The following is a 19,385-nucleotide window of genomic DNA, read 5'->3' as shown; positions in this document are numbered from 1 at the left end:
AAACAAAACACATAGTGACTTTTTTTCTTTTTAGAAGTGTGTCTTGTTTGTAGAATAATATATACATGTTTCAGGTTGGCATTGTAATGCAGCAGGTTAAGCTGTAGCCTGTGACACCGACATATCATATAAACACCAGGTCAAATCCTGGCTATTCCATTTCCAATCCATCATACTGCTAATGCACCTGGGAAAGCAGCAGAAGATGGCCCAAGTGCTTGTGCCCCCTGCATCCACTTGAAAGACTCAGGTGGAGGTCCAGGCCCCTGGCTTCAGCTTGCCCCAGCTCTGCCATTGTGGCCATTTGGGGAATGAACCAATATAGATGTTAGATCTCTCTCTCTCTCTCTCGCTCTCGCTCTCTCTTTTTCTCTCTCTCTTTCTCTGGAACTCTGTCATTCAAATAAATAAATATTTTTTAAAAAATTCTTAAGTTGAAATTAAAATTCTAAAATATGGTACTACTGTTCAAACTCATTGAAATTGTATGCTTAGTATTTGGGCTCAGTTGTATAAAGATTTAAATAGTACTTGGTCAATTGATCTAGAAGCTTAAGTGCCATTTATGAAATGTGTCTCTAAACAAATATTCTGGATGCTTATAATTTAGAGATGGATATTTGAAGGAAAACCACTTAGTAAGATGGCAATTCATGTTAGTTACTATTGATTACCTTTTCTATTTGTCATCGTAGTCAGTGGCAGTGACACCAAAGAGATGATAAACATCACTGAAAATACAGCTTGTCATACCAAAATGGAAATCGTTATGCTCTAATTGGTAAAAGCCAAGCAATAGATTGACTGAATGCATGGGTACACCATTCATGATATAAAACGCAGCATTTATAAATATATTTTCTCATTTAAAGAATGGGTTTCCTGAATCATTTTCCAGGTTCAAAACAGAAGACATTTTTATTTAATATGGTGTATGTATATTTATATTATTGTATAAAAAGAACTTTGTTAACAGTACTGATTGATTTATTTATGTTAACCACACTATCCATCTTCCACGGATATTTTATGTTGTTCTCCTGGCAAGTTTCAAGGACAATGAAAGTGGTGCAAACTCTGGGTAGAACAACTAAGTGAGAGCCTAAAGACAGTTCCAACAGGTGCTAGAAATGTATTTATACAGAAAATTAAATAGGTTCTGAAATATCATAGAGGTGGTTGTGTTCACAGATATGCAGGGAAAAAATGATGTCCCTCATAAGTCTATTTGTTGAATGAGAATGAGCTTCTAAATGAACTTGATTTGTCATTATAGACTGACAAATAGTTTTATTTTGAACTTCTTTTTGAGAAGTTATTTCTTACTGAAGCCTAAAAATATAAGTTGAAAAAGAATCATTCTTTTTATTCTTTAGTTTAAATATAAGAACAAGATGTCAGCATTGTGGCACAGCAGGTTAAGCTGTAGCTTGCAATGCCGGCATGTCAGAGTGCTGGTTGACTTCCTGGATGTTCCACTTCTGATCCAGCTCCCTGCTAATGCACCTTGAAAGATAGTGAAGGATAGCCCAAGTGCCACCCATTATCAGAAACCAGGATATATTTCCTGGCCCTTGGTTTCAACCTATCCCAACCCAACCTATATAATATAAATCTTTATAAAAAAGAGTAATTGAAAAAAATTCTTGAATGTCAAATGCCTATATAATTTATTTACTTGTAACTCAGTATGTATAAGAATTTTAAGAGAGTTATAGAGTTTTTTAAATAAAGCATTGTGGTTAAATTGAATACCATTTCCACAAAGCTATTAACCTTTGAAGTTAGTAATACAGAGATTTCTATACTGCCATTTTGTTAATGAAACCGAGTGAGTGTAGTTGGCCATGCTCTCTTGACCTCTGGAATGTGAAGATCTTCAGTGTAAATAATGCTTTGTGTTGAACAGCCATCCCTTGGAGGCTTCACCATCATCTTTCATCTAAATTCCTACATGCATTTCCTAGAACTGGTAAACCATCAAGTGAGTCATGAGACATAGACCTCGGGTTTAATTTATGGTACTGCTGTATTTTCTGTTGAGTAAAGCCACTTTTCTTTTTTTAAGGCTCTACATAATGGTTTTGTAATACAACTCTGGTTAATATGTGCCTTGTTCTCAGTTCTTCATCAGTACAGTCTTGAAGAGTAGTTTGGCTAAAGTCAAGTTAAAAAAAAAATGGTGGCAGAAGGGTGGAGGCAATTGGGAATTGGTACTCGTCTTAATGGTTAAGACAGCCACTTTCCACACTGTAGTGGCAGAGTTTGACTCTAAGCTCTAGTTTATAGCTCTGACTTCTGCTAAATACATTTCAAAAGTTCTTAAAGAGCTAGTGTGTGCTCTAATTACTTAAGATTGCTCAGTGATTTTAATCACTGAAAATCTCTTTCCAAGTTTTGGAGATTTTTTTTTTTTAGGTTAAAAATTATTCACTGGGGCCATTGTTAAGGCACAGTAGGTAAAGTCAACACCTGCAATGCCAGCATCCACTACAGATGTTGCTTCATTTCCTAGCTGCTTCATTTCCAATCCAGCTTCCTGCTGATGGTCTGGGAAAAGCAAAGATGGCCCAAGGTTTCGGGCCCTGCTACTCACCTGGAAGACCCAGATGGAGCCTCTAGCTTCTGGCTTCGGCCTGGCCCAATTCTGACCATTGGGGCCATTTAGGGAGTAGGCCAGCAGGTGGAAGCTCTCTGTCTCTCTCCTTCTCTCTCTGTGGCTGTGACTTTTAAATAAATACATCTTTTAAAAATTCTTCATTAATGTAAGTAGTAAAAAGTATTTTAATTTATAAATTAATACAGAGAAAAAAGTCTACCGTATGACCTTTATTGAGAAAATTTCTGTTATATCCTATTTTGAACATTTGAGTTCAGAATATTTTTTAAAATATGATATTGGATTTGTTTGTACTGTACATTTTTCTTAGCTTACATATTGATAAGACTTTTGCCTTTCATGAATCTGTTTTTTGGGTTTTTTAAAGATTTATTTTATTTCTTTGAAAGAGTTACAGAGAGAGGTAGAGACAGAAAGAGAGGCCTTCCATCCACTGGTTCATTCCCCAGATGGCCACTACAGCCAGAGATGAGCCGATCCAAAGCCAGGAGCCAGGAGTTTCTTCTAGTTCCCCACGTGGGTGTAGGGGCCCAAACACTTGGGCCATCTTCCACTGCTATCCCAGGCCGTAGCAGAGAGCTTGATCGGAAGAGGAGCAGCCAGGACTCAAACCTGTGCCTAAATGGGATGCCGGGCACCTCAGGCCAGGACTTTAACCACTGTGCCACAGCGCCAGCCCCCATGAATCTGTTTTTTAATCTTACTTTAATTTGTTTCTTGAAAATTTTGTGAAAATTTGTCTTTGTATGATGATTTATGAGTAAAATGAGCTTATGAATTTTGTTACCATCAATCAACCTTATAAAATTTAACATCAGTTTTACAAATAAAAAAGTTAATGTTTATGTACAGGAACAAAAGACTTCGGCTAATTTTTTTAGAATCTCAGACCCAGTTTTTACTTTTTCACTTTTAGGGATAACAGTTTTGGTAATCATATGGTTATTGATTGTCCCTCCTACAAATGGGTTGGAAATTCGGTGGAAAACTGAAGACAGTGCATTTCTTTCCTTTTAAAAAATTATTTATTTAGGGCTGGTGCCGCAGCTCACTAGGCCAATCCTCCGCCTTGTGGCGCCGGCACACCAGGTTCTAGTCCCGGTTGGGGCACTGGATTCTGTCCCAGTTGCCCCCCTTCCAGGCCAGCTCTCGGCTGTGGCCAGGGAGTGCAGTGGAGGATGGTCCAGGTACTTGGGCCCTGCACCCCATGGGAGACCAGGAGAAGTGCCTGGCTCCTGCCATCGGATCAGCGTGGTGCGCTGGCCGCAGCGCGCAGGCCGCGGCGGCCATTGGAGGGTGAACCAACGGCAAAAGGAAGACCTTTCTCTCTGTCTCTCTCACTGTCCACTCTGCCTGTCAAAAAATAAAAAAAAAAAATTTTTAATTATTTATTTATTTGAATGCCTGAGTTACAGAGAGAAAAGGATAGAAAGATAGATAGATAGAGAGATAGATAGATAGATAGATAGATAGAGATAGATAGATATATAGAGATAGATAGATAGATAGATAGACCTGCTGGTTCACTCCCCAGATGGCCAAATAACTGGGGCTGTGCCAGGCCAAAGCCAGGAGCCAGGAGCCAGGAGCTTCATCTGGGTCTCCCATGTGGGTGGCAGGATCCAGGCACATTATCAGGGAGCTGGATTACAATTACAGCAGCTGGGACTCAAAGCAGTACCCACATAAGAGCTGGTGTCGCAGTCAGCAGCAGCTTAACCCTCTATGCCACGACTCCAGCACCAGCAGTGTAATTCAGCAAGAGTTCATATCTCAATTCTACATTTCCTGACTATACAATCTTTTAACATCACTTAACATTTTTTTAAAGATTTATTTATTTATTTGAAAGAGTTACACAGAGAGAGGAGAAGTGGGGTGGGGGGTCTTCCATCTGATGGTTCACTCCCCAATTGGCTGCAACAGCTGGAGTTGTGCCAATCTGAAGCCAGGAGCCAGAAGCTTCTTCTGGGTCTCCCATGCAGGTGCAGGGCCCCAAGAACTTTGGCCTTCTTCTACTGCTTTCCCAGGCCATAGCAGAGAGCTGGATTGGAAGTGGAGCAGCCGGCTCTCAATCTGGTGCCCATATAGGATGCCAGTGCTTCAGGTCAGGGCATTAACCCACTGCACCACAGTGCTGACCCCATCTCTTAACATTTTTGGACCTCCATTGTCAGAAAAGTGAGAGTAAAAACCAGGCAATACCACCTGTGAGAAGTAATCTGGAGAATCTAACGTGCATTACACATGTCAGTTCCATCTTCCCGGGTAAAACAAATTATTAAAGCAGTAATTATATTACAGAGATAGAGGAGGAAATGGGGGAAAGGGTGCATCTGAACAGAGACACACGAAGTATCACTTACTGAGCCTCCTAAGGGCCATCTACTAGGCTATATCCATTCACAAAGTATGTTTTCTTTACCAAAATGAGCTAAAAATGTGAAAAAGAGGAACTTTGTATCTTTCCAATGGATCTCAAACTTTATCAGAAGGATTTATTAGAACTTATTAGGCCTACTAGGCCTCACTCCCAGAGTTTCTGTTTCAGTGCTTCAGAATAGCCTTGGAAATTAAATTTTTAGAATGTTCTCTGGCAAAATTGAAGCTTTAGGTCAAGAAAATTTTTTCTTGGGAATAACTGATCTAGACAATGAATGAAAAGAATGGGTTATTTGTTTGTTTGTTTTGAGATTTAAAAGTAAGATTTATCAGAGTCAAAGACCTCCAGCCAGAGTAGCATGGAGGGACTCTCCAAGAGAGGCAAAACCTAATAGGGCTGATAGTACTAGGGTTTTCAAGCACAATTTTGGGGAAGAAAGAAACTTGACATTCAGTTACAAGGAAGGGACAACACCAATCAAAAGAACTGATTTGCAATCTTTTATCTTGTCTTACTTGCTCATGATAAAACAAAAACAGCCATAAGAAGGATAGGACACCTAATTTTCTTTACAGTAAACTGGGAGCTCAGAAGGAATCGCCACTCCCTTGCTATTTTCATGGTAAGACTGAAGCTTCCAAGGAGGGGGCAGGCAGGCACTTTTGACCTTGGTAAAGATTTTGCACCCACAATTTTCACTAGGACCACCCTGACTGTCTGTTAACTCATCTGACTAATCACATTCCCCCCTCAAGAAGAATGGACCATAACTTCTGTTAGGGAGTATTGGCCGATGAGCCCTGTTGCTTCTTCAAGTCCCAGTCCCAGGGGAGTGGATCAGTGGATTGAAAGTTCTCTCTCTCTCTCTCTGTCTTCCTCTCTCTCTCTCTCTCTCTCTCAGTTCTGCCTTTGAAATAAATAAAATAAAATCTTTTTTTATAAAAAGTCACCATGTAATTTATCATTGGAAACATAGGAGTTGAAAAGAAATTTAGAGAAATCTTTATAATTTTCTATATGAGAAAATGAAAGCTAAAAAGCTATAAGTGACAAACAATAGGGAAAATAATTACAAGATGATAAAAGCCATACAAAAAGTTTCTGATAAATATGATGCTAGAATCATCCACAAAGTGCTCTCTCTACAGCTAATGTTGCCTATTGACAATTCTTTCCTCTTACCAAGGCAAGCAAAGAAATAGGAGGAACGCAGACCTGAGAAATTTACCCTTACCTAGACGTTTGTAGGGGAATGGACTGAGAACATCGTGGTGACTTTTCTAAGTTGTGACTCCATCAGTCACATTGGCTCTAAGAAATTAAGATGCTCATTACATCCATGGATTTCTCTTTCCAATTATGCAGTTAATAAAAACCTCATTAAAGTTATCAAGAATCAATTAATTTCTCATTAATATAGCCCTGGTTAAAGGAGACAATGAATACAAATCTATTTATCTTTAGATTAGTCTGAATTTGCACTTAACAGCATTTAAAATATTTGTCCCCCAAACTGGAGCATCACCTGCCTAATTGCTTAGTTTCAGTTGTTCTTCATCAATATGTAAATCAACTAGCTCACATTCTAAGGTGGAATAAAATGCACCTGCAGGATATGTGCAAGAGTATGACGCTGAATTGCTTTGGGCAGTTTGTTGATGCAAATAACATGGACTGCTGCTCTTTTATATTCACATCTCTGGAGAAGCTGCCTTATGAGCTTTCAGCAATTGTAGTTTTGCTGTCCTACAGCAGTAGATTGGTTTGTTACCCTTAAACAGAATCAATCAACTGGAGTCAAATCGCTTGGTAGAGGATCAGCAGGCACAGGCTGTCCTTCAGCCACAATGCCAAAGAGCTGAAATGTGTTTTAGTAAAGGCTTTATATTCTGGGCTCAAAACTATCCTCTCTTACTAGAGCAAATGTGATTTATCTCCAGCAGATGGTAGAGAATGCTGATTTAATAGAGTTTTTAAAAATATGTCTTGGTATATTAAAATATGAAAGTATGTGTATATTTATATAAACAGAAAGGTGTAAATATATTTTATACAAAACATACATACATACACACACACACACACATATATATATATATCAGATATTCCAACAAGTTCATGGGAAAATTAAATTTAAAATAAGTTTATTTTTGGTGCAAAAATTCTGAAATCCATGTGAAGTTTTTAATATTACACATTTTGCATGAATTTTTTGAGGACCATGGTATGCATGGATTTCAATTTTTCTGCATCAATATAAATTTATCTTTTAATTGTATTTTCCTTGAACTTCATGAATACCCAACTCATATATATCCGAATCCTTGCAGCAAAAGATGCCTGGATGTCCCCTGAGCTGACATTTGTATATACTGGCCCATATCTGTAAAGTGCCTTTGGTGTTCCACTTCAAGTTCATAAGAGATGGCCCGTTTATGGCCTTGTCATTTGCAGTCTTAATACAGTGTAAAGCCTCAGGAAAGAATAGGATAGGTCATGCTGAAGATCATTAACTTTGTTATCTTGCTAACATGGTTAATTCACTTTATGGAGTATTATATCCAATAGTAGTAGCACCCATGTCGATTTTTTTCATTTTAATGTATTTTCTTCACCTAAAAGTTTGACCCTCTGGTAAAATACAACCAAAAAGCACACTATATACCTATAATCATGGTATTGTTTGAGATATGCATGACTTCACTGTGATTAAAATAGATTACCTCCATTTAACTTTTCCAAAAAGCTTTTGGATGCAGAGACATAAAGTTATTACATGTGATTCCTAGGTAGGTTGTCGCTCCCCCATTCGCGGAGGAACGACACTGGGCCCTGCGCTGTTCTTTCTGCCCGGCTCTTCCCGGGTTAGCTGCCAGTCCCTCACTCGCTGAGGAACGACGCCGTCCCGGGTTAGCTGCCGGCCCCTCCACCTCCGCGGAGGAGCGGCACACCGCCGGCCAGCTCTCTCGGGGGCTGCTCAGATGCTCCTTAGGTGTTCTCTCAGATGTTCCTGGTGCATGCCATCTCTCTCCTCCTTTATAGTCCTCTTCCACCAATCCCAAATCTGCTACCCACATGCCGAGCACGCTGCTCTCCTCCAATCAGGAGCAGGATCAGCTCCTGCCGCTTATCAAACTGATGAGGCAGCTGCGTAGAGGTTGTTTGGTCTCTCTCTCAGCACCATATTGTGGGAGAGCAGATGCATAGAATAAGTCTTAATTCCAGTAACAGTCTAGTCTCAGTCGCTCCCCACAGTAGGTGTTCCATGTATTCTAGTGATGTGCTCCATCAACTGTCTTAAGCCAACCACTACTATAATTTTCTCTTTTATATATAAAGCTTTTATTTAATAAATATAAATTTCATAAGTGAAGTTTTTGGATTATAGTGGTTCTTCCTACCATACCCGCCCTCTCACCCTTACTCCTATCCCTCCTCCTACTCCCTCTCCCATCCCATTCTTCATTAAGATTCATTTTCAGTTATCTTTATATACAGAAGATCAACTCTATACTAAGTAAAGATTTCAACAGTTTACACCACACAGACACATGAACTATGAAGTACTGTTTGAAGACTAATTTAAACATTAATTCTCATAGTATAACACATTAAGGACAGAGGTCTTAACATGGGGAGCAAGTGCACAGTGACTTCTGTTGTTGATTTAACAGTTGACACTCTTATTTATGATGTCAGTGGTCAACCGAGGCACTTATCATGGGCTGCCAAGGCTATGGAAGCCTCTTGAGTCCACAAATTCCAACATTATTTAGACAGGGCCATAATCAAAATGGAAGTTCTCTCCTCCCTTCAGAGAAAGGTACCTCCTTCTCTGATGGTTCCTTCTTTCCACCAGGATCTCACTCACAGAGATCTTTCACGTAGGCCAGTTTTTGCCACAGTGTCTTGGCTTTCCATGCCTGAAATGCTCTCATGGGCTTTTTACCCAGACTATAATTTTCAATGAATGTGAATTGGTAACTTCCACTTGCAGCAAACTGAACTTTAGCATTGAGGAATATTTAGTAATAGAAAAGTCATCTACTGCATTTCAGACTTCAAAAGACTAACAATTTAGTTATGTGAACCCAGGACATAATTTAAAAAGTCCCATCCAAATGAAAATTTAGGATTTCTCATGCAAAAATTACTAAGGAATTATAGCTATATAAGAATATGAAACCAAGTACAGGGGCTGGTGCTGTGGCATAGTGGGTAAAGCCACCGCCTGCAGTGCCAGCATCCCATATGCGTGCCGGTTTGAGTCTCGGCTGCTCCATTTCTCATCCAGCTTTCTGCTATGGCCTGGAAAAGCAGTTGAAGATGGCCCAAGTCCTTGGGGCCCTGCACCAATGTGGGAAGACCCAGAAGAAGCTCCTGGCTCCTGGCTTTGGTTCGGTGCAGCTCCAGCCGTTGTGGCCAGTGGGGGAGTGAACCAAATGATGGAAGACTTCTGTCTTTCTCTGCCTCTCCTCTCTCTGTGTAACTGACTTTCAAGTAAATAAACAGATCTTAAAAAAAAAAAAAAAACAAGTACAGGTCTGAGTGTTGAGGACCTTGTGTGACTTCACAAGTCACATACCCATAAAAACAGCCCAAAATTAAACAAAAATAAAGATACATTGAGAATTTCTGTGTGGGTGATGTAATGTGCTATTGTCTTTACTTCAAATTGTCTCATTTTGTCCATTGTGGGTGATTGTTGTTATCTACAGTTTACTGAAAAGGAAAGTCAGACTCGGTTAAAGAGTGTGTCACATAGCTACTGGGATTTAACTTCAGAGCAGATTCTATTTAGTCAAAACATTTTTAGAGGATATAAGACACACATAAAAATGACCTATGAAGTATTAAATGCTAAGAGTTGGTGTATCATGTTAAGTAAATGTGTTCATCAAGAAATTGTTTTTAAACAGGTCGCTGATAGGGACTGTGGTGTAGAATACTCAATGAAAAACTCAGCTATCATGGCATAACATTAAATAAATACATAAATCAGCCAGTTGTAGGGAGGAGTGATATTGGTAACATTTTTGAGTTGACCCTATGTGTGGAAACCTAATTAGTACATTTTGAATTTATTAATTTTTTGCCAATGTCACAGATTCTAGTGGCTCAGTTAACCATTCTGTTCTTAACTTTCACTACTATGAGAAGATGTGGCATTGAAGCAAAACTGATAAACAGCAGTGTCCTGGGACACAAGCTTCAACTTTGCTGCTCAAGAGCTCCCTCAAGTGCTGTTAAATTCTACTTCTCCCCCATAGATGAGATTCAGTTTGCTTGCATGGAAAGACAGGCAGGAGTAGCATCATCACTAGATCTTTAGGACACAACCACCTCCAACACTGGTTTTTCTTTGCTGATTTGCTTTGTTAGCACATAGCTAACACATAGCTATTCATATAAGAATATTTAGTCCCAAAGTAGTTTGCTTGGATACTCTTGCATTATGTCAATGATGGCTTTACTTAGGAAGCATCCCATTACCACAGTTGTGAAATGTCTAACAGGTAAGTGGTGTATTTGATGAGAATACATAAGACCACAAAACTGTGACCATTTTGTATTAGCTTGCAACAACAGCAACAAAAACCAATTCGTTCTTCCCTGAATTTGGAGAACATTAAAATAAATCAGTATATGAAAGCTTGTATTCTAAAGTGATGTTTCTATTGCTTCTTTTAAAAATACAAGTTTGTTAAAATGAGCAGATAAGCCTAGATTGTCTCAGAGTTCCAGAAAGTAAGGAAGTGGTAGGAAAGCCCAGTATTGAGGATGTGCTTTGGAGTCAACTGGGAGATATTTCAGTGAGCAAAGATGGAACAATTTGTGTGCAAGGTGAATTAAACAATTGGAACATAACCCAAAGTGTAAAATAAGTATCCTGATATAAATGAATGACTGAGTAAATAAATAAATGAGAAAGCATAGGCAAATATCTGCACAAATTTCTAATATTTTGTGTAGGTATGGCACAATGTGGTACATAATTCCATACCTTGTTGGTATGGACTGTGCACAGATTTCCTTTTGAAAAGGCCTCATTTTATGATCTTTGTTATAAACCTCATGTTATCTGGTATAAATATTCCCATGGGTGCTTTCAAAATAGCATATATAGATGTGTGTGCATAATGTTTACATATGAAGTGAATATGGCAAAAGATTTACATTGTTGTCTGTCTGTGCTTATTGAACTCTTCTTTATACTTGTATTATTTGAAACATTTTACATTAAAAAGACAAAATAAGCTTAAGAAAGCAGCAGCAAGAAGTAGCAAGTATACCTCAGCTAAATGATGAACATCACGGGTTGGCATTGTAGTGCAGCTGATTAAGCCATGGCCTGCAGTAAGAGCATCCCATGTGGGTGCTGCTTTGAGTCCCAGCTGCTCCACTTCCAATCCAGCTCCCTGTTAATGTGCCCGAGAAAACAACAGAAGATGATCCAAGTGCTTGGTCCCTGTACACACATGGGAGACCCAGAAGAAGCTCCTTACTCCTAGCTTCAGCCTGGCCCAGCCTTGGCTGTTGGGCCTTTTAGAGGGTGAACCAGCAGATGGAAGATCTCTCCCTGTCTCTCTCTCTTTTTCTCTCCTTTTCTCTGTAACTCTACTTTTCAAATAAATAAATAAATCTTAAAATAAAAATGTTATCATCATTAGTGATGTCTCATTTCAGAGGGGCTACTCTTGGTACATTGTGATGAAAATGGAAATTGAGGGGCTGGCATTATGGCATAATTGGTTAAGCAGCTGCCTGCAATGCAAGTCCTTGGGCCCCTGCAACCACATGGGAGGCCTGGATAAAGTTCCTGGCTCCTGGCTTTGGCCTGGCCCAACCCCAGTCATTGCAGCCATTTGAAGCGTGAACCAGCAAATGGAAGATACCTCTCTGTCTCTCCCTCTTTCTGTAACTCTGCCTTTTAAATAAATTAAATAAATATTTAAAAATAAAAGAAAATGGAAGCTGACTTCCATGAACCTCCTCCTAAATACTCAGACTAAGCTTGAGAAAAATAGACATGAACGGAGGAGAGTATTCTAGAAGTACTGACCAGGACTTCTCAAAACTGTCAAGGTCATCAAGAGCTAGAGAAGTTTGAGAAATTATCACAATGTATGAGAGCCTACAGAGCCAAGATGATATCTGCATGTTGCATAGTACCTTAGATGGTGTCTTTGGAACAGGATAAGGACACTTGGTAGAAACTGAAGAAACCTAAATAAAGCGTGTGCTTTAGTTAGAAAAATAGCTTTAATAATCATAGTCATTCCCATTCGTCACAGAAATCATGTTTGTAGCATACCAGTGTGAACTATGATCCAACCCAAAATTACAAGTGACATATATTTCTCCCATTTCTTAGGATTTTCAGTAGTTTTTTTGTGATTGTATTTTAACTTGCTGAAAACACCATGTCATTGGTTCTGTAGAATGTTCCACTTTTTGAATTTGTTTTTATTATCACTTACAATATACCTACCTCGTTGTGCTAATCTTAATTAAATTCAAGTTACATGTCTGTCAACACGAATAAAAAAGTAATAGATAAAATGCTGTTGAGTGATCTTTTCTTTGGAATTACCAAGTCAGTCAATCAAATCATCCCAGAGCTTTGCATCTTCAGCACATAATATGACAATCGTTATATGGATACAGCAGCAACTTAAAGCACACCATAGGATGACCTCGTAGCAGTCACGGTAAAACCACTTAATGTACCAACTACAGCTAATGCCAAACAGGTACGGAGAGATGTGCCTTCTGTGGGTGGAATGATAAATGATGTCATTGAACAAAAATTTTATGCTTTGCAATGAGATTGTACATTGCAAGGTGGCTTTCCTGTGGAATAAGAATTTTTGAGGTGAATTTTAGAAAGGTTCACTCTCTTGAGTCCTCTATTTTAGAAGTCTTTGAGCTTGGAAAGAAATTCAAAGATACTTACAACTAGAGTCTCCTTTAAATATTCTTTTAATGAAATACAGATGTTACATGATTGTGGATGAGAATGAGGTTTGTGTATGAATTTTTTAAAGAGTGTGATTCATCGGCTGGCGCCGCAGCTCACTAGGCTAATCCTCCACCTGAAGCGCTGGCACCCCGGGTTCTAGTCCCGGTCGGGGTGCCTGATTCTGTCCCAGTTGCCCCTCTTCCAGGCCAGCTCTCTGCTGTGGCCAGGGAGTGCAGTGGAGGATGGCCCAAGTGCTTGGACCCTGCACCCGCATAGGATACCAGGAGAAGCACCTGGCTCCTGGCTTCGGATCAGCATGGTAAGCCGGCCACAGCGGCCATTGTGGAGTGAACCAACAGAAAAAAGGAAAACCTTTCTCTCTGTCTCTCTCTCTCACTGTTCACTCTGCCTGTCAAAAAAAAAAAAAAAAAAAAAAAAAAAGTGTGATTCATCAAAAAGTAACTTAATGAGTTTGAAATATATCTTAATCTTTTTATCCTAATACACATGCTGCATGTATGAACTACTAGTTGGGGAGCCTTGTTTAAGACCATAATATATTTTGCTTGCTGGACACAGAATGATTTTGTAATGTTACTTTTTATCCCCTCCTATGCACTTATGTTTCCCTCCATTCTCAGCCATTTTCTACTTGGAAGCCCAACTATTACTGCTTTCTTTCATCTATCGTACTTTTGACATGCATCGCAGAGAAGAAAAATGGGTCTTTAAAAATCATATATTACTCCAGTTCTAACCCATTAGAAATGATACCCACCGTAGGGATTTGTTGCTCAAATACAAGCACACTGGGAGCAAGTCAGAGTGCTGTGTTCTATTGATGATGCCTAAAATAATTCCTCAGTGCCCTCAGCAGTCTCAGGCATATGGAGTCTCTCATGTGATGACATCGCTGGTTTCCAATCACACTGCTTTCCTAACAAGATAGTCTCCATGTGATAGGCCAGATGTATAAAGACATTTCAAGTTATAAAGGGGTTACTGTTACAAAGTCTCATGTTAAGAGTTCAAAATAAATTTTTTCATATGACTTCTCTCTTTTTTTAATTTATTTGACAGGTAGAGTTAGAGACAGAGAGAGAGAGAGAAAGGTTTTCCTTCCATTGGTTCACTTCCAAATGGCTGCTACAGCCGGCGCTGCGCCAATCCGAAGCCAGGAACCAGGTGCTTCTTCCTGGTCTCCCATGCGGGTGTAGGGGCCCAAGCACTTGGGCCATCCTACACTGCCCTCCGGGGCCACAGCAGAGAGCTGGACTGAAAAGAGGAGTAGCCAGGACTAGAACCAGTGCCCATATGGGATGCAGGTGCCGGAGGCCGAGGATTAACCAAGTGAGCCATGGCGTCGGCCCCTCATATGACTTCTCATATGAATAGTAAATGAATTAACAATCAAGACCAGGAAATTATGTTTAATTATATTTATTTTTTTAAAGATTAATTTATTTATTTGAAAGTCAGAATTACACTGAGAGAGAAGGAGAGGCAGAGACAGAGGAGAGAGAGGTCTTCCATCCGCTGGTTCACTCCCAAAATGGCCGCAATGGCCAAAGCTGTGCTGATCTGAAGCCAGGAGCCAGTAGCCTCCTCTGGGTCTCCCACGGGGGTGCAGGGGCATAAGGACTTGTGCCATCTTGTACTGCTTTCCCAGATCATAGCAGAGAGCTGGATCAGAAGTGGAGCAGCCGGAACTTGAACCAGCACCCATATGGGATGCTGGCACTGGAGGCAGTGGCTTTACCCGCTACTCCACATGCTGGCTCCTTAATTGTATTTATTAACATTATTTTCTCTATAAGAAATTCTTGATAAGAATTTAGCAGTTAAACATCTCATTGTTCCCTGTGTACACTATGTCTTCTTACTCTTGACACTTTCTTTCTTTTTTTTTTTTTCTTTTTAAGATTTATTTATTTGAATCGCAGTTAGAGAGAGACAGAGGACAGGGAGTGGGGAGGATCTTCCATCTGCTGATTCACTCCTCAAATGGCTGAAATGGCTTGGCCAAGTCAAAGCCAGGAGCCAGGAACTCCATCCAGGCTCCCATGTTGTTGACAAGGGCCCAAGTATTTGGACCAGCCTCTGCTGCCTTCCCAGGCACAAAAGCAAGGAGCTGGATCACAAACAGAGCAGCTGGGACTCTGCTATGCAGGGCATTGCAGGCAGCTGCTTAACCCTGTGTACCACAATGCTGGCCCCTATTTTGCTTCTTTCAACATTTCTCTCTCTCTCTCTCTTTCTCTCTCAGACTCGCTCTCACTCTCTTGCTCTCCATCTGTCCCTTTCTATATACTACTCCCTCTATCCTTTCAGTGGTTACAATAAATTGTGATTCTCTTTATTTTATCCTCCTTGAGGTTTGTTGAAATTAGTGGATCATTAGTTAACGTGTGTGAGATTTCTTTTAACCAAGTGTCGAGAGTCTCAGGCTTTAATTTTTCCAAATGAATGACAGGTTTTTTTGTTGTTGTTTTGTTGTTTGTCTTTTTCTGCTTCTCTCTCATTGTTCTGAAGTTCTAAATTACACATATATTGGACCAATTGATACTGTCCCAAATTCTTGAAAAGTTTACCTCACTTTTTAAAACCACATTTTTTATTCATAAAATTGGACATCATCAAGTCAACTAACTTTTTTGCCATATCTGATCTTTCTCTTCAAAGTGATTCTTATATTTTAATTATAATTTCCAGTTCTTTCTATGGTTTTTTATTTCTGTGTTGATATTTCCTGTCTGTTCATTCATTAGCATTATTATTTTATTTAGTATTTTAAACATATTTATACCAGCTGCTTTGAATTCTTTGTCATCTTCAACCACTGGCTTACTCAGAGTCACTTTCTATTTGCTTCTTTTTCTAAATATGGGTTACTACTTATCCTTTGCATTTTTTGAAATTTAGGATTGGTGCTAGGATGTGGCATAGTGGGTTAAGCCACTGCCTGTGATGCCAGCATCCCATATGGGCAGCAGTTGGTGTCCCAGCTGCTCCACTTCCAATGCAGCTCCCTGCCAATGGACTGAGAAAGCAGCAAACTGTGGCCCAAGTACTTGGGCTCCTACCACCCACATAGGAGACCAAGAAGAAATTCTTGGTTCCTGGCTTCAGCCTGGCCAAGACCTGGCCTCTACGACCATTTGGGGAGTGAACTAATGGATGGAAAACTCTCTCTCTCTCTCTCTCTCTCTCGGCCTTTTAATAAATAAATCTTTTTTTAAAAATTGAGGTTGAAAATGGTCATTTTTACTGTTTTGTCATTTGGAGAATTATTGTTTTTTGTTGTTGTTATTGTTTGTTCTGATAGGTAATTACTTTGCATGAAAGCAAGCCATCTATGCATCGCCACATGATGTGCAGCAGCTGATGTCACTACTTTATCCGTTCTGGGTTAACCTGCTACTTTTATTTCTGGTTCCCTGAGGGTCTCTTTTGAACCTGTATTGTTTATTTTCAACAAGGTATATGGGTAATTCCATCTGCAGATTTGGTGGTTCTTTTGCTTCTGTTGCCTCTCTCAAAAACTGTAGTTTCTTTGTTCTCTTGAGCTTTGTCCTCATTATAAGTCCGAATTTCTGCCTCCTGAGCAGAGTTAGGTTGGGGAAGGCACTCAGTCAAACAAGGTATTAGCTTTCAGATCTCACAGGATGAGGTTCTGCTATTTGTGGGTAGATAACTCTCTTACGTTCCCTGATTTTTGCCTATGTTTATGACTGTTCTACATTTGCCACTTGTTGGAAAGCCAGAGATAGGGGCAGACTTTATACTCAGGTTTTGTGTCTCACCTTTTTTGCAGCTCTTTGGCTTCTGGGATTCCTTCCCTAACTTACCAGCTTTTCTGCCAGACTGGGACTCAGTCTGTATTCAGCCACTCTCAGCTGTTAGTCCTCAGGTTCTCACCACAAGCGTTACAGAGGGTTGCAGAATGCTGTCATGCAAAATTCATGCAAAAATCTATAAACTCACATTTCTTACAATTTTAGCTGTAGCCTTACAACTAAACTTTAGGGTAAACCTCCTCTCAATTTTGCTGCATTTAGTCGCTCTCCATTTCCTTCAAATAGACCTTTACAAAATAGGATTTTATTCAGTTGTTATAATTATTGTCTTTAGGAAAGTTCACAGAACATTTATTCTGCCATTACCAGAAGCCAGAATCCTATCACCAACCTTGAAATGTTTTCAGATACAGTATTTGCATCTACTTATGTACACTTCTGGGCTACGTAGACTATAGCTGTCTAATTAAATTACTGTTCTGTTAATATCTGGGTATGTAAATTCCTTTCTTAAGGAATTTTCAGTTTTGAAACTGAAAGTCATGATAATTTTTACCCGGACATACTATATGACTCTGTTTATTCAAGTCTTTTCTCTTAATAAAATTTTTCAGTTGTTTTCATTTCTTAGATGTTTTTATCAGCTTATATCTATACATTTGCTAATATTGTTGCTGTTCTGAATGAAGTTTTTTTACTGTACTTCATATGTGGTTATTCTGTAACATAATAAAGATATTAATTTTTTATAGTTTTTTGTAAACAACCACCTCACTAAACTCTATTATTAAAATTGATTTTCACTTGACTCTCTTGGATTTTCTCGGTGAGTATCTGGAAGCAATGAATGAAATTTTATCTTTTATATAATGCTGTAATCATATTACACTTCCCTCGTGGGCAGACTCTCCTTTGTCCTGTGTTATATTTGCAGAGTATCCAACACCTATCTGCACCTGCTGCCCCCACCAAAAGACAACCTACCTTTTTGATGTCAGGTATTTCATAGAGGAGCTTCAGTAGCAGATTTGCATTGCATACTGCACATCCTTTCACACATAAACCCTTCTCATTGAACAGCTTTTCTTGACCTTGCCATCTAGACTATCAGATGTACAGTGGCCATCACAATCTGCATTTCCTGCCATTCCTTTCTCTTCCTCACCAGCTCTTGCTCTCTAAAATGCTCCTAAGTCTCTTTATTGTCCTAAGCACCATTTTACCCACAGGATGCATGTGTTTCCTTGAGAGGTGATGGGTGGTCTGCTGTCACACAAACAAACAACACCTCTGTTAAATTGTCTAAAAAGGAATCTAGAAAAAAAAATCCCAGTAAGGGCATTTACACTACTTGTCTTAATTAATACTAATTAAATGGAAGCATCATTAATGTTTAAATGATTACTATGATTTGGGTTTATACTTTGAGATTAGACTTTGTAGTCCTGCAAAGAAAATATATTTGAGTTACTGATTCAGCCTTAAAGAATGTAAGTTGATTTTGTCAGATGCAATTTTAGTATATCTCATAATTTCTTTTTTAACCTGATGAGATGCATTATACGAATATATTTTTAATATTAAGTAATCTCATATTCTTGGAATACAACCTACTTAGTAGTCATGTATTATTTCTTTAATAAATCGATGTAATTTTATTTACAAATGTTAAATTTAGGTTTTTACATTTATATTTATAAATGAAGTCCATTAAATTTGTCAATTGCTTTCTTTTTTCTCAATCTCTAGACTTTGTGTTTATAATTTTTAACAACTAACACAATAATCTCTAGGGGAAAAACTTTCTTTCTGTTTGGTCTGTTTTCTGGAGAGGGAGATGATTGTATTCACAGAATGCTTTGAGAAAAACCAACTGAAAGAAAAAATATTTGTTCAAAATAAGAGAAAAATGAAGTTTGTGTATTTGTGTGTTTTATATTGAGCAAGATCAAGAATGAATTTTTTTTTATCTTTTATTTAATGAATATAAATTTCCAAAGTACGACTCATGTGTTACAATGGCTTCCCCCCCCATACCGTCCCTCCCACCCACAACCCTCCCCTTTCCCACTCCCTCTCCCCTTCCATTCACATCAAGATTCATTTTTGATTATCTTAATATACAGAAGATCAGCTTAGTATACCTTAAGTAAGTATTTCAACAGTTTGCTCCCACACAGAAACATAAAGTGAAAAATAATAGATGATTTTTTTTTTAAATGATGATGAAATCAGATCAGACCTATTGTCATGTTTAATCCCAGTGAGAGTCAAGTTGGGAATTGATAATTTCTTTCTTTTTTTTTTTTTTTTTTACAGAAGATCAGTTTAGTGTACATTAAGTAAAGATTTCAGTCGTTTGCACCCCCATAGAAACACAAAGTGAAATATACTGTTTGAGTACTCGTTATAGCATTAAGCCTCAGTGTACAGCACGTTAAGGACAGAGATCCTACATGAGGAGTAAGTGCACAGTGACTCCTGTTGTTGACTTTACCAATTGACACTCCTGTTTATGGCATCAGTAATCTCCCTATGCACCAGTTATGAGTTTCCAAGGCTATGGAAGCCCCTTGAGTTCTCCGACTCTTATCTTGTTTAGACACGGTCATAGTCAAAGTG

The 19,385-nt window shown here is 38.9% G+C and overlaps 1 protein-coding gene across 14 annotated transcripts in view; it reads left to right on the top strand.

Moving 5' to 3' along the window:
* Positions 1-19,385, top strand: part of MAGI2 (membrane associated guanylate kinase, WW and PDZ domain containing 2) — a 1,584,028-nt gene that overhangs the window by 602,596 nt on the left and 962,047 nt on the right. The gene's annotated exons all lie outside the window — the stretch shown is intronic.

This window comes from Oryctolagus cuniculus, chromosome 3 (assembly GCF_964237555.1).
Source record: "Oryctolagus cuniculus chromosome 3, mOryCun1.1, whole genome shotgun sequence".
NCBI classification, from domain to species: domain Eukaryota; kingdom Metazoa; phylum Chordata; class Mammalia; order Lagomorpha; family Leporidae; genus Oryctolagus; species Oryctolagus cuniculus.
This window is presented reverse-complemented; position numbering and strand designations above follow the sequence as displayed.